At 42.9% G+C, this 14,828-nt stretch overlaps 1 pseudogene; it reads left to right on the top strand.

Annotated features, from left to right (window-relative positions):
* LOC141376332 (serine/threonine-protein kinase pim-1-like) overlaps positions 1-14,828 on the top strand; it is a 29,118-nt pseudogene that overhangs the window by 12,150 nt on the left and 2,140 nt on the right.

Genomic DNA, 14,828 nt, shown 5'->3' with positions numbered 1-14,828 from the left:
GATCCATAACGGCGCTCTGCTCGGTCAAGTTTTGTTGAGATCCACAACTCAGTTGTTGTTTTTGTCAGATAATAAATTTATAACAAATAAAGTGTGACACACACCCTGATAAAAGCTTCAGCAATTATTATCAAATTCTATCAGAAATATCAGTATAAACTGCAGCTGTACGAGCAGCACCAGCGAAGATACATTCATTATCTTTTACCAATAAAGTATACAAACCTGAATTAAATGTATTTATCAATAAATTCACAAACATGTATTAAAGTTTTATATCACAGTCAATAATAAGTGGACATTTGTGCTTCACATGTAAAAAGTTGAATAATAAATATGAAGGGTTGGGCTAAAATAGTCTATAAATTATTAGTCCACAAGAGAAAGAGAAAATGTTTTGTGATTTATTAGGCAAATAACAAACTGGACCGCACAAATAACCTCACTAGAAATTGTCCATCTGAATAATAAAACAATAACAACAGTAATAATTATAATAATGTCCTTCCATTTTAATGACTCTCTTGTAAATAAGTCAAATTCACTGATAATGACAATCATTATATAATCGCTAAGATATGATCATTATCAGTGGATTTGACTCGTTATATGAAACACTTTTGGTGCTGGACACTTTATTAATGGTTTTGTGGTAAACAGCAGCTGCCATTTAATATTAATTGAACATTTTAATTTGATAATTTCAGTCTAATAAAAAATAAAACAAATTAAATGGAATAAAACAATAATAAAATGAAATAAATACTTAAAGGAAAATGTGAACGATGATGATATTATTCTCCATTCATGAAATCTACAGGCATCATAAACTGCTTCAAGAACAGTTATTGGATTATTTTCTGAGGATCATATTTATTATTATTTACACTAAATTATTGACTTATATTATTATTATTATTATATTTATTATATTATAATTATATACGATTATTGACGATTCAGGCTAAAGCAGGGCATTACAAAAGGTCATGTGACTAACTTCCCTGAAGTCACTTCTCGCGTAAATGTAAGGCCTCTTAAAATTATTCCGGAATTTTATTTAATTTCTTTCTAATTTTATTACAAAATCTTTTAATGCGCTTTTATTTTAATTGCTATAGCAACGCGTGTTGATATAAATTCTGTCTGCATATAAACACAATCAAACCCATCGCAATCTGTTGGTTGAGAGACGAGGCGAGTTTGCAGAGCATTTCTGTGCGGATCCTGAGATTTCTGAATCTGTTCGAGGATTTCTGAGAGAAGACTAATTATAAAGAGCACAACTTCTTTAATCAGTTTTTATTTTAGTTCTTGTTTTCTGATTGTTTCTTTAAACATTTGTTTTGTTTTATTTTCTTATTTTCACTTCGTTTTGTTCTTATTTTTCCTTTAATTTCCTGTTTTAAATAAATTTTCATATTTTATCTGTATTTTCTTGTTTTATTGCAGGTTGGAGGAGATTGTCCATGTCCCACATGGGTGAAGAAAGAGAGGTGAGTGTTTTTAATTTGTCATTAGTTTGTCTTTGGTTTGTCACTGAATGATGCTGTACGATGATTGATTGATATGAAAAAGATCATAGAAGTTAACATGAAACAAAAAAATAATAAAACATGTTTTGATGTTTGTTTTTATTGTTTAAAGCAATTATAATGATGGAAACTGCAGAGTTGCTCAATAAAAACTGCACGTTCCTTCTGAAAGTGTGATAAAAGTGAGCAGTAAAAGTGTTTCTGTGTGTGATTTATATTTAACCTCAAGCCATTCCAGACCCAGGAGTGCTGCTTTCACCCAGACAGCAGCTCTGGACACAGACACACAGGACGGCACCGCTGAGCTTCCTGGATATTTTCTCCTCTGCCTTCACATTTGGCTGATTCTGCATCCACAGACCAGAGGAACAGCAAGAAGAAAAGGCAAAGCAGCAGCCAGCAAACACCGTCCACCTCTTCCCGGAGACCGGCCCAATGCTCTCGCAGAGGTCAGCACAGCTCAAATCTTCCAGATCTTATGGCTCAGTTAGGAAATGATTTGTCATTGAAGACACTGCAGCATGTTTTCTCTTCTCTCTTCATTTCTTGTGCTCTTCTGTGTTGCTGACTTGTAACTGAAGGGCCCGTTGCTGGGGCGAGGTGGATTCGGCTCTGTGTTTGCTGGGGTCCGCAGGTCTGATGGACTACCAGTAAGAGATCTTCGTCCCTCCTTCATTCAGACATGCTTTAGAAATGTTGCTGTCAGTAAATGTCATGTGTCTCCATCAGGCAGGTGTGATTTACTCTGCTTTTTCTGTCTGCAGGTGGACATCAAGTACGTGTCGAAGGACCGGACCCCCGAGACACTAAAAGTTGTATGTTTTGGTGTGAGTCTGTGGTGTTTGATTCAGTCCTGGATATAATGGAGGGTTTGTCCTGCAGGATGGTCGGGGTCGGCTGCCGCTGGAGGTGGCATGAAAGACCCACATCACTTCAGCTCTTGCCTGCCCCAGTGTCCTGCAGCTGCTGGACTGGTTTGACCGTCCCAGACGGTTCGTCTTGATCCTGGAGCGTCCGGCTCCTTGCCAAAATCTCCAGGGCTTCTGTGAGAACTGCTGTCTGGACGAGCGTCTGGCTAAGGAAGTGCTGGTGCAGCTGATTGTGGCACTGAAACACTTCGAGAACCACGGCATTCTGCACCGGGACATCAAGCCAGAGAACCTACTGATCTTCACAGAGTCCCAGGACATCAAGCTGCTGGACTTCAGCTGTGGAGATCTGCTGAAGCGCTCGGCCTACAAATACTTTGCAGGTGGGTTTGAGTTACAGAAGGAAACGTTCTGTTGATGTTTGTGAACGTCTGCTGATCAACTGAAGGGAATTTGTCTGTACTGGAGCATTTGGAGCAGATGTTTGTGGTCTTCTTGTGTCTCTCAGGCACTCCTGCATTCGCTCCTCCTGAGTGGTTTCGCAGACATCGCTACAATGCCACTCCAGCTACAGTCAGGTCAGTAGGAGTGACGCTCTACAACATCCTGTGTGACTGTTTCCCCTTCAGAGGCGCATAGAGGGTCACGTCCAGAAGCAGACTGACCTTTCCTAGGAGCTTGTCAACAGGTAAGAGATTCAGACACATTCAGAGATGGCGTGGCGAGCGAGCAGAAGTGTGTTGTTGTGTGTTTCTGAAGACATGGTTGTGTGTAATAGAGTGCCGTCAGCTGATTCGCTGGTGTCTCAGTGCAGCGCCGGCTGATCGGTCCAGTTTAGATGATCTTGAGTGCCATCCCTGGTTGCACTGAACAGGTGGCCACTGACATTACACTGATCTGAGTCCAGCAGTCTTGGTTCGGCTTGTATTGTCAGGTTCAGTTTAGATAAACGCTTTCAATGACTTGTAGAAGGAGAGCAGGAGTGGCAGAGGAACTGAGGAGAACAGATCCTGATCCTGAACTTCCTCTGCTTCATCTGTGAGGCTCTGTGTGAAGCTGAAGGAGCTGAAGACACACACACACACACACACATCAGATCAGAGTGCTTACTAGTATAGTGTGTTTTTCAAATGAGAACACGCAACGGAACAAATACATCATTCAAGTAAAATAAGCCTCGAGTGATTTGAATAATTAAAAAAGGTTATTTACATCCTGTCCAAGTTTTCTCGTTGTGTTTTCAAAGAAATAAAATAGATTGTATTGCCAATTACCCAAATACTGTGTCTTTACTGTTTTCGTTGAAACATAAGTCTTTAAAGCTACCTTTCATGTCCAGTAAACGGTATGCAGGGATGAGCAAAAATACATTGAAATGTGTTCTAAAATAAAATACAAAACACCTCAATATTACATGCATCAAAATAAACTACAAAATACAGCAGCCACACAGGTATCAAAGTAAAATCCTGTACTCTGAAAATACAAAATACTTTTATAAGGAAGCATGACATTTTTTCGCAAACCTTTTATCTATAGGCATATTTGATCAATCTCTTCACCATTAAACTGACTTACTCTTTCGTTTTAGCAAACTTTTTGTACAAATTTCATACATTTCCTGTCTTGAAGATGATCTGTTTTATCACTGTAAAACCACATCTAATCAGATAATGAGTGGGAATTAAGTACTATATCTCTTTATTGTGTTTCCATCCAGGGTGGCCAGTGAAATTGCAACAATTTGACAAATTTCAATGTTTTAAAAACACTCTTTGAAGTATTGTCGGAATCGCCACTGTAGAACCTATTTGTATGTTGTCTGTCTTGTTTTCTTGGCATCTACATCAGCAATCCACCTAAAACTACAATTATTTGTACAGTAAACTCATTATTCCAAGATGTTTTCAGTTCTTCTTTAACTGGAAGAGTCTGTTTACCATCTTCGTGAACACTAGTCAGGTGCCTCATTAGGAATTGCATAGAAGACATGGTCCCAACAAAAACTGTCATTATCTACCCCAACCAAAAACCATGGATCAATGGTGAAGTTCGAACAGCCCTATCAGTGCGAGCTTCCGCTTATAAATCCAGAAATGCTGAGGAACAAAAACAAGCCAATTACAACCTCAGGAAAACCATCAAAGCAGCAAAACGTCAATACAGAGACAAGGTAGAGGGTCAATTTAAGGGTGCTTTCACATCTGCCTTATTTAGTTTGATTGAATCGCACTAGAGTTCGTTTCCCCTTTTGGTGCGGTTCGTTTGGGCTGGTGAGAATGCAGAAATCGTACTCGAGTGCGCACCAAAAGCGGACTAAATAAGCGTATCGAGACCTGCTTGAAGAGGTGGTCTCGGTACGCTTTCAAACGAAACAAGGAGCGGTTCGTTTGTGGTAAGAATATGATCCGTACTAAAACAGACCCAACCGCAAAAAAGTACTGTGCGTTTTGGACTAATTCAGCTGCCTTAGGCCGATGCGCTGTGCATTATGGGATGTGGAGGAAAAATATTTGTTGACAGCGCTTTACCAACAGAGAGAGAGAGAGGGGGGAAAACATTACCTGATCGATCGTTTGTAATATTTCCGCAAGATGACCATGTCGCAGTTTAGCTAAATTAATTCACGCCTCCTCCTGAAGTGATGTGTGATGCATTAAACATTGTTTTCCAGCCGCGGCTGTGCTTCATTTTCGTAATGTATAGTTCGTCTAAAGCAAGGATACAATCAGCCAGCGCAGTCGTCCCTCCAGAGTAAAAGTTTTTGTTTACCTGCGGGAGTTCATTGGCATTTTCCCGCACGTGAATTCTGACCAATCAATAAGCAGTTTAGGAAATATGTTCAACAACATCTGGCCAATGAGAGATGTGGATTTTGTCAGATGACTGCATTTTGGTTAGTTTCAACTGTTTCGAACCAAAGCCAGCAGTGTGGTGTGAAAACGACCCAAAGACGGCAGAAGATGCAACAATATATCATTTATTACCCTTGGTCTGGACCAAATGAAGCGAACTACAGATGTGAAAGCACCCTAACACCAATAACGCAAGGAGCATGTGGCAGGGACTTAATTACATCACAGACTTTAAAGGTAACAAATCCGCCACTGTTAACATTGCCGCGTCTCTCCCGGACGAGTTCAATTCGTTCTACGCCCGCTTTGAAGCCCAGGACAGCCGCGGCCGAAACCAAAACTGCCAGCACACTCTCTGTTTCTGTCACGGGCGTAACTAGATCTTTCCGTCTCGTGAACATCCGAAAAGCGACGGGCCCAGATGGCATTTCTGGACGTGTACTTAAAGCACGCGCACAACAGCTAGCGGGAGTTTTCATGGACATCTATTTTTTATTTTTTTTAATAATTATTTTTTCGGGGTTTTCACCTTTATTTTAGATAGGTCAGTAGAGAGTATTGACAGGAAAGCATGAGAAGCAGAGAGTGGGGAAGGATCGGCATAGGACCGAGAGGCGGAATCGAGCCCGGGTCGCCGCGAGCACTGGAGTGCATGTGTCGACGCACTGCCCACCACACCACTGGCGCCGACCATGGACATCTTTAACCTCCCGTTTTCTCTGTCATTGGTTCCCACATGCTTTAAGACAGCTACTATTGTGCCCATACCGAAATCAGCTAAAACCACGTGCTTAAATGACTGGCGTCCGATTGCTCTGACACCAATCTTCAGCAAGTGCTTTGAGAAGCTGATTAAAAAGCACATCTGGGGCCTCATGTATCAACGCTGCGTACGCACAAAAACTTTGCGTACGCCAGGTTTCACACTCAGAATCGCTCATGTTTGGATTTACTAACGATGAACTGAACGTGGGAATGTGCGCAGCTCCACGCCAGCCATAAAGCACGTTTTTTGTGCGTGTCTGTTTTATTTCCATTAACGACTCCTAGAGGCAGTTGTGTTAAATTGCTCTCTACAAAGTGTCTTTGAGCCGTGCATTGACAGCTGTATGAGACAGGTTAATCTAGCAGGTTTATAAGATTTCTATACCATACAGTTGACCAGCCAAACATTAAAGCGCAATTTGCAGCGGTCGCCTGTTTTCCCAATGTAATGGGGGCGATCTACTGCTCGCACATTGCCATAAAGGCGCCATCTGAAGATGAATTTGCATACGTGAATCAGAAACCTTTACATTCAATAAATGTGCAAACAAAATATGATGCACAGACTTATTAATGATTCATACTTGTCTTCTTCTTGATAAATAGTTGGCAAAATCTGATATGTAGCGGGGGAAAAAAGGAAAATGAGTTAATCAGACGCTGGATTCGAACCGAGTTCATGCTCGAACGTGTCAAAACATGTTGACATGCGTTTTACGAGCTGCGCCACTTAGACTGTTAAGGCTGCTGCAACATTTTACACATATAAATCACACTATTTCCTGTTTACCCCACTCAGTGCGATGTTCAGACCCAACTGTGTTAACCGCATCAGCTAAACTCTCCCACTCATTTTTTCTTTTGTTATTAATTCCGGTGGACAAACTTGCAAAAAACACAGTTTTTCTTCGGTCTACCTTCGAAAGTTGCACCTCTTATTCACATTCGGTTCAAAGTTTCTCTTTTCGCATGCTTTTGCCATTGCTTTTTCGTTGGGTTTTGCCAAAGTAGAGTCATTAGCATATTCATACGGGGGAGGAGGCAGGGAGGGGTTTTGTGCTCGTGCATGTTGCGCTCAGTTTCACGTTCATTCGGATGTACAAAAGAATATGCGTGAGATTTACAGCTTTGTGCGTACGCAATGTTTAAGTATGATTTCCACGCAAGTCTTCGTACATGAGGCCCCTGCTCTGTCCTGCCCGCTCACACTGACCCTCTGCAATTTGCATACAGAAATAACCGCTCCACTGATGATGCAATTGCTTTCACCTTGCACACTGCTCTGTCTCACCTGGAAAACAAAAACACATAAAGCTCAGCATGGACTAAAGCTCAGCATTCAACACCATGGTGCCTGCCAAGCTGGAGGTGAAGCTCCAGGCTCTGGGTCTTCACAGCTCATTGTGCAACTGGATCCTGGACCTCCTGTCAGGCAGATGCCAGGAGGTCAGAATGAACATTACCTCATCCACACTGATCCTCAACACTGGTGCTCCACAGGGCTGTGTTCTCAGCCCACTCCTGTACACACATGACTGTACAGCAAAACACAGCTCCAACGTCATCGTTAAATTTGCTGATGACACAACGCTGGTGGGCCTAATCACAGATAATGATGAGACGGCCTGCAGAGAGGAGGTGCACACTCTGAAGCAGTGGTGTCAGGAAAACCACCTCTCACTCAACATCTGCAAAACCAAGGAGCTGGTGGTGTATTTTAGGAGAGAGAAGAGAATACACACCCCCATCACCGTCAACGTGACGCCAGTTCCTTTGTTTAATATGATACGCAATAGGCTTCCACATTTGTTGTGGGCTGCATGCTTCACTCTTTCATGTGTCGAGTATTTAGCAATTTATTTAGTTTTCTATTTAGAGCGGATTTTCTTTATTATAGTAGTCATAGTATTTCTTAATCGGTGTAAAGAATAACTGGATGTTTACAAAAACATTTTGATATTGGTAAAGGTGTCTGCAACTTTTGGGAAACACCAAATCACCGTCACTGTCAAAACTTGTTCATGACTGCATGCGGTACAGGTGAATTGGGTAGGCTAAATTGTCCGTAGCGTATGGGTGTGTGTGTGTGTGTGAATGTGTGTGTGGATGTTTCCCAGAGATGGGTTGCGGCTGGAAGGGCATCCGCTGCGTAAAAACTTGCTGGGTAAGTTGGCGGTTCATTCCGCTGTGGTGACCCCGGTTTAATAAAGGGACTAAGCCGACAAGAAAATGAATGAATGAATGACTTCTTCAGTTGTACTGCAGGTTTAACTGAACTTTATTGCATTATAGTCGCTGTTGTACTGTTCAGTTCACTGCAGTTATGTTTTGTTATTTGTTTTTGCAAATAAACTCTTAAAATTCTAATCAGAAAATCACTTTAATCCAAAACACATCCCAGAAAAAGTACAAAATAGTCCTGAAGATGTTGAAGAACAAACCTCTTAAAACACAAGTGCAGTTCAGTTCTTACCACAGCACTGGCATATTACACTACAGCAGCACAAGTGCAGTAAAGACAGAGTTTACTAGTTTTTACTCCAGATTACTGCATCTTATACTGCTGTTGACCTTTATTGAAATGTATTTGTATTGTGTTTATACTTTATTATATTGCAATTGTGCAATTGTACATTATTTTACTGCAGTTATACTTCTATATACTGTTGTTGTACTGCAGTTATTTGTGTAAGGGTTTGTTTAAATGCTCCAGCATATATTAACTGAGAAATTGATATAAACATGGTGAACTCATTTGTGCTGAGCACTGTATGACAATGGATCAGACTATATCTGAGAGATTTAGAATTAACATTTTAGTTTAAGTTTAATGTTTAATGTGGCTCAATGCATTGAAACTGTTTTTAAAAGACCAAACCTAGTGTAACCAGACATCTCTAGTTCATCTGACTCTGTGCTCTAGTGCTCCAGCAACCCCATCCAAGATTGTCAGATGTGCCAGTGGAAGCAAAACTCCAGCAATTGACAGAAGTGAAGAACAAACATTTGGAGAAACCAGACTCAGCCAGGCCAACAAACAGCAGCTTTCCACTGGCCGAATGAAATGAGCAGAGCTGCAGTTTGGCCATGAGAGAGCATCCATTGTTATTATTGCCGGTAAAATAATCATTTGAGATGTCTGTTTTAGATTTGCTCAGTAAAAATATAATTTATAGATATCTTTAATCCCAATTTATACAGTTGAAGTCAGAATTATTAGCCCCCTTTGAATTTTTTTCTTCTTTTTGAAATATTTTTTAAGTGAAGTTTTTAAACTAATTTCGAGAGGAGCACGTGATATAATTGACCGCAGCTGGCCGCCAATCTACACTCATTAGTTAGCCAATCAGATCTATTCCAAATTACTATAAATAGCCTAGCTAGATATTACTCCCTTACCTTCGTTTTCCGAAGAACAAGGACAAACCCTGCTCCTAACAAACTACCGAAACCCTCGACAACAAACAACAAACAACAACAACAACAACAACAACAACGACAACAGCTACAACAACAGCTACAACAACAGCTACAACAACAGCTACAACAACAGCTACAACAACAGCTACAACAACAGCTACAACAACAGCAACAGCTACAACAACAGCTACAACAACAACAACAGCAACAACAACAGCAACAACAACAGCAACAACAGCCTACATCAACAATAACAGCTAACGCTTCAACAACAACAGCTTCAACAACAACAGCTACTACAACAACAGCTACAACAAAACAGCGACAACAACAGAAAGAACTCACAACCTAAACAGAACAATCCAACATCAAAGCCATCAACAAGCAACATGGAAGGAACCAACACACCAGCTCTCCCGGAAACACCAGCCCAAACACAACAACAAACCCAAATAAACACCGAGGCTCCTATCAGAGGCCGAAGACCCATCCGCTCCACAGTCACAAGAACCCATCGCCGCACGCAATCTCCATCTCCAAACCGCAACTTACCGTCTCCCGCTTCATCCTACGCCTCTGCAAGATCTTCATCCATCACATCCAACAAAATGACTGTTTCTGAACTCCGCCAGTCACTCACAAACGCCGGAATTTCCATCCCCACCCGCTGCAATAAATCCGAACTTCTGAAACTGTACGAAGCCATCCCGTCACCAACTCCGCCTCCCCAAGACAGTAGACCAACTCGCTCCCGCCACACCCCCTATCCACAACCCTCCGCTACTCAGCACTCAAGAAACCCCCCTGGACCACCCAAGAAAGCAACCAAGAAAACTAATAAAAAGCAACCTCAAGCTACAGGACAGAAAGCACCTTCTACCAACCAACACACAGTGAATCCACCGGACAATTATGCCACTCCAGGACTTCCCACCCCCCTCCTTTGGCCTCCAGCCCCACAATCCAGCGAAAACTCCAGTCCGACTCTTCAAGCAATTCCCCCGACTCTCAACCCTCCTCAGTTCTCTCTTTCTTCTAATCTCCCTCATTCTTCAACTCAACTTATTCCCAATCTTTCTTCTAATCTCCCTCATTCTTCAACCCAACTTATTCCCACTCAATCCTTTTCTACAAGCTCCAACGCTCTCCCTCTGCCTGCTAATTTTTCATCTACTAATCCCCCCTTTTTTCCCTCTACATCCCTCCAAGCACCCACTTCCATTACTAACCCTCCCCAACAAAATGCTTTCTGTACTAACACATCTTCCGCACGAGCCCCCTTCACCCTAGCCACAGCCACACCCCTTCCCATTCCGCATAACGCTCTAGTCCTGGAACCACCTCAGATCTCCAACACAGTCAGGAACCTCATCCTATCAGGTGCAGACATAGACCTCTCTACACTCCTTTCACCTATTGCACCTCCCTCGGCAGATCGACAGGTGGATTGCGGCGAATTCACCATTACACTTAAATCACCAGTCAGCTGTCAACCTCGCACACTCACAATAGCCGAATTCCACGTAGCTTTCTCACGTTATACAGACACCATCTGCTCTGTCTTTCCCCATAGGAGGCGCGAGCTGAACGACTATATGGCTATCATTTCGGAGCTCGCACTCTCCTATGGGGGAACGCATTTCTATACATATCACAAATTATTTTCAGCAAAATGCGCTATTCGCGTTGCTCAATGGAATCAGTGTTCTTATTGGGGGGCTTTGGACACTGATCTCCATAACAGAGTTTTTCTAGGATGCCGCAATCTTTCCTGCGCGGTCTGCCGCTCAAACCTTCACCCAACCACTTCCTGTCCCTTCATAATCCCCTCCACTGAGAAAGAACTACAAACCCCAAGATCCACTAGTTACGTACCCCGCCCTTCTACCTCTGCTATCCCTGCTCTTCTCCCCCCTCCCTCCTCTCAAAACCCTCCATCATCTCTAGCTTGCAATAACTTTAACGCAGCCAGATGTTTCCGCCACCCTTGCAAATACTTACACATTTGCAGTTACTGCGGTGGCGCTCATGCTCGAGTGGTCTGCCAAGTGTGGAAAGCAAATAAAAAACATAGATCCTATTTGTCGACTCCTGTCAATATTTCTAATCTTTACCATGAATTATGCATGCACCCTGATCCTAACTTTTCTGAATTTCTCATTTCAGGTCTGTCTAATGGATTCCACCCCGGTGTTTCGACTCTTCCTTCCTATAACCTCGCATGTCCTAACCTTCAATCTGCTAACGCTGAACCAGAAGTGGTGGAGCAATTAATAAAGAAAGAGATCGATAATAAATTTATGATCGGTCCCTTTCTTGCCCCCCCGTTTAGCACCTATCGAGTCAGCCCAATTGGAGTAGCGACCAGAAAATTTTCGGGCAAAAAACGGCTAATTATCGACCTGTCTTCTCCCCATAATTCCGCCTATTCAAGTGTCAACAGCATAATTTCACCTGACGAATTCTCTCTGAATTACCACGATATAGACCAAGCCATTTCTTTAATTAAACTCGTCGGACGCGACGCCTGGCTCGCGAAAGTAGACATCACGTCAGCTTTCAAAATTATGCCATTGCATCCCGAGTTCTGGCATCTCTTTGGCATTAATTGGAAATCCCAATTCTACTTTGCAGTCCGTTTAACCTTCGGCTGCAGAAGTAGCCCCAAAATCTTCGACATGCTTTCAGAAGCATTATGCTGGATCCTCGCTAACAATTACGGCATTCCGCACGTAGTCCACCTACTAGATGATTTCCTCATAATTTCCCCTCCAAATTCCCCACCTGCTAAACACCTAGAGATTACCAAAGCAGTGTTTGCCAAACTCGGCATCCCTCTAGCTGAAGAAAAAACCGCCGGCCCCAGCACCTTCATAGAATTCTTAGGCATCAATTTGGACTCTAACAAATTTCAAGCATCTTTACCCAAAGAGAAAGTCGATCGCATCATTTCTCTATCTTCCATATTTTTGGAGAAACAAGAATGTTCTAAACGCGAACTGCTGTCAATATTAGGACATTTAAATTTCGCCATGCGCATCATACCTCAAGGACGCCCGTTCGTCACTCACCTCCTTCAACTCGCAGCATCAGTTCAGAGTCTAGAAGAAAATATATCCTTATCCGATCCATGCCGAAACGAACTCAGCCTCTGGATTTCCTTCCTTAAGTGCTGGAACGGCTGTTCTTTCTTTTATAGTGATTTAATTTCATCCCCCGTAGACATCCATCTTTATACAGACGCTGCACCCTCCATAGGATTTGGCGGTTACTACCAAGGCCGCTGGTTCGCATCCGATTGGCCCCCCCAAATGTTAGAGGTTCCATCACACCAATATTCATCTGCATTATTCGAACTATACCCCATAGTCGTCGCGACCCTATTATGGGGAGATGAATGGTCTGCTTCCAGCATTCTCATTCACTGTGACAATGAAGCCGTCGTTCACTGCATTAATAGAGGGCGCTCTCACTCCCCCGCTCTAATGCCGCTTCTCCGTCGCCTTATTTGGACTTCAGCCAAAAAACAGTTTATTTTAACTGCTGTACATGTTCCTGGTTTTCATAATCAAATTGCTGACTCTCTCTCTCGTCTTCATTTTCAGAAATTCAGAGAATTAGCGCCGGAGGCGGAGCAGCACCCGACGCCCATCCCTCCTTATTCAGAGATGATATTCCAATAAATCATCCCATGCACGATCTGCACCAAGCATCCATATTTCTCATTATGCAAGCGGTGGCTCCAAGAACCTTACAAGCTTATCTCACTGCATGGAAAACATTCAAACATTTCCATTCACTATACAACACTACATTCCCCAATTTCTCCCTACTTACAATCACATCATTTATCACTTACCTTCATTCTCACAAACATATCCAGGCAAACTCGATTAAGAGCTATTTAAGTGGCATTCAGTTTTTTCACAAACTCATGTACGGCTCCAGTTCTGAATCTATCACTAACTCACAAACTAGCCTTCTTATTAAAGGCATTCAGAAGACCCGCCCCCCCCTCCCAGACACAAGGCTACCCATCACACACAACATACTAGCTAAATGCATTTCCACACTCAGGAAAGGCTATTTTTCATTTCATACAGATCATACCCTAGATGCAATGTTTATTCTTGCCTTTTTTGGATTTCTAAGATGTTCTGAATTTACAGTTACATCTAAATTCGATCCCTCTATCCACCCTACTATAGCAGATCTGACCTTGATTGATGAGGAAACAATTGCTTTCCTCATTAAGCAAAGTAAAACAGATCAATCCAGAAAGGGACATTACATCTACATATTCAACATTCCCTCCCCCACAAGCCCATTCCAAACTCTTCTAGCTTACACACACTACAGGAAAACACTAAGTGCAAGTCCCCTAGACCCCCTTTTCATAGACGACACACACCACCCAGTGACACGCTTTTGGTTCCAAAAACACCTTAAATATGTCCTAACCAACTCAGGCTTCCCATCAGAATCATACTCCAGTCACTCATTCAGAATTGGAGCCGCCACTACAGCAGCACACAAAGGGTTATCACAACAACACATACAAACACTAGGAAGGTGGTCTTCTGACGCCTTCAAAACCTACATCCGACTCAGCCACAGTCATCTCAGGGAAGCCCAGAGGACCCTCACCAGCCGTTGCAGTTATCCCAGCGGCCAAAGGCACGAGCCTAGTACAAGGAAAGAACACAACCCAGCTATACCAGCTTCCCGAGGGCAGAGGAACTACCAAGTCTCTCAAGGGCACGGGCATGACCCAGCCATCTAATTTCTTTTCTTCCTTCCAGCTGATTTGCACTCAGCCTTCTCCCCCTTTTCACTCACCCAACTACAGTAAGAGTTCTTTCCCTGCCCAAGCCCCCCCGTCACCCCCGCCCCCCCTGGCCGCTGCCACAGAAGTTTTCACTGCCCACCAACTTTTCTAACTTCTGTAGGACCCCGCCCCCCCCATGGCTCTGGCCCCCGCAGGGGCGTTACCCCGAGCTTCGATTCCCGCAGGAATCATCTCACGGCCCGGCCTTAGCTTTTTATATTATATGTCATTTCAATGACATATAGTATAGCACTATTTATTTTTCTCTTTGTTTGATTTTATTTGTATAAATTCACATCTATATGCACCCACGCATATAAATATGAATTTATATATAGTGCTGTCACCCTCACGCTCTGTTCCCGCAGGAACACCCCCAGAGCACCTATAGCGCCCGTCACCCTCCAGAAAGAGTCTTCACCTTCCCCTCATCTTTCCAGACTCCTACTGGAGCCAGCCAAATAGCTCACCCAGCCCCGAGCTGTGACACTAGCCATGTCACCGACCCTCCCCGGCCCTAGCTTTTATTCATTTATTTCTGTTTATTTCTCACATT

The sequence above is a fragment of the Danio rerio genome, chromosome 10 (genome assembly GCF_049306965.1).
Source record: "Danio rerio strain Tuebingen ecotype United States chromosome 10, GRCz12tu, whole genome shotgun sequence".
In the NCBI taxonomy this organism is placed as follows: Eukaryota; Metazoa; Chordata; class Actinopteri; order Cypriniformes; family Danionidae; genus Danio; species Danio rerio.
The sequence above is the reverse complement of the archived record's forward strand: the minus strand, read 5'-3'. Positions and strand labels throughout refer to the sequence as shown.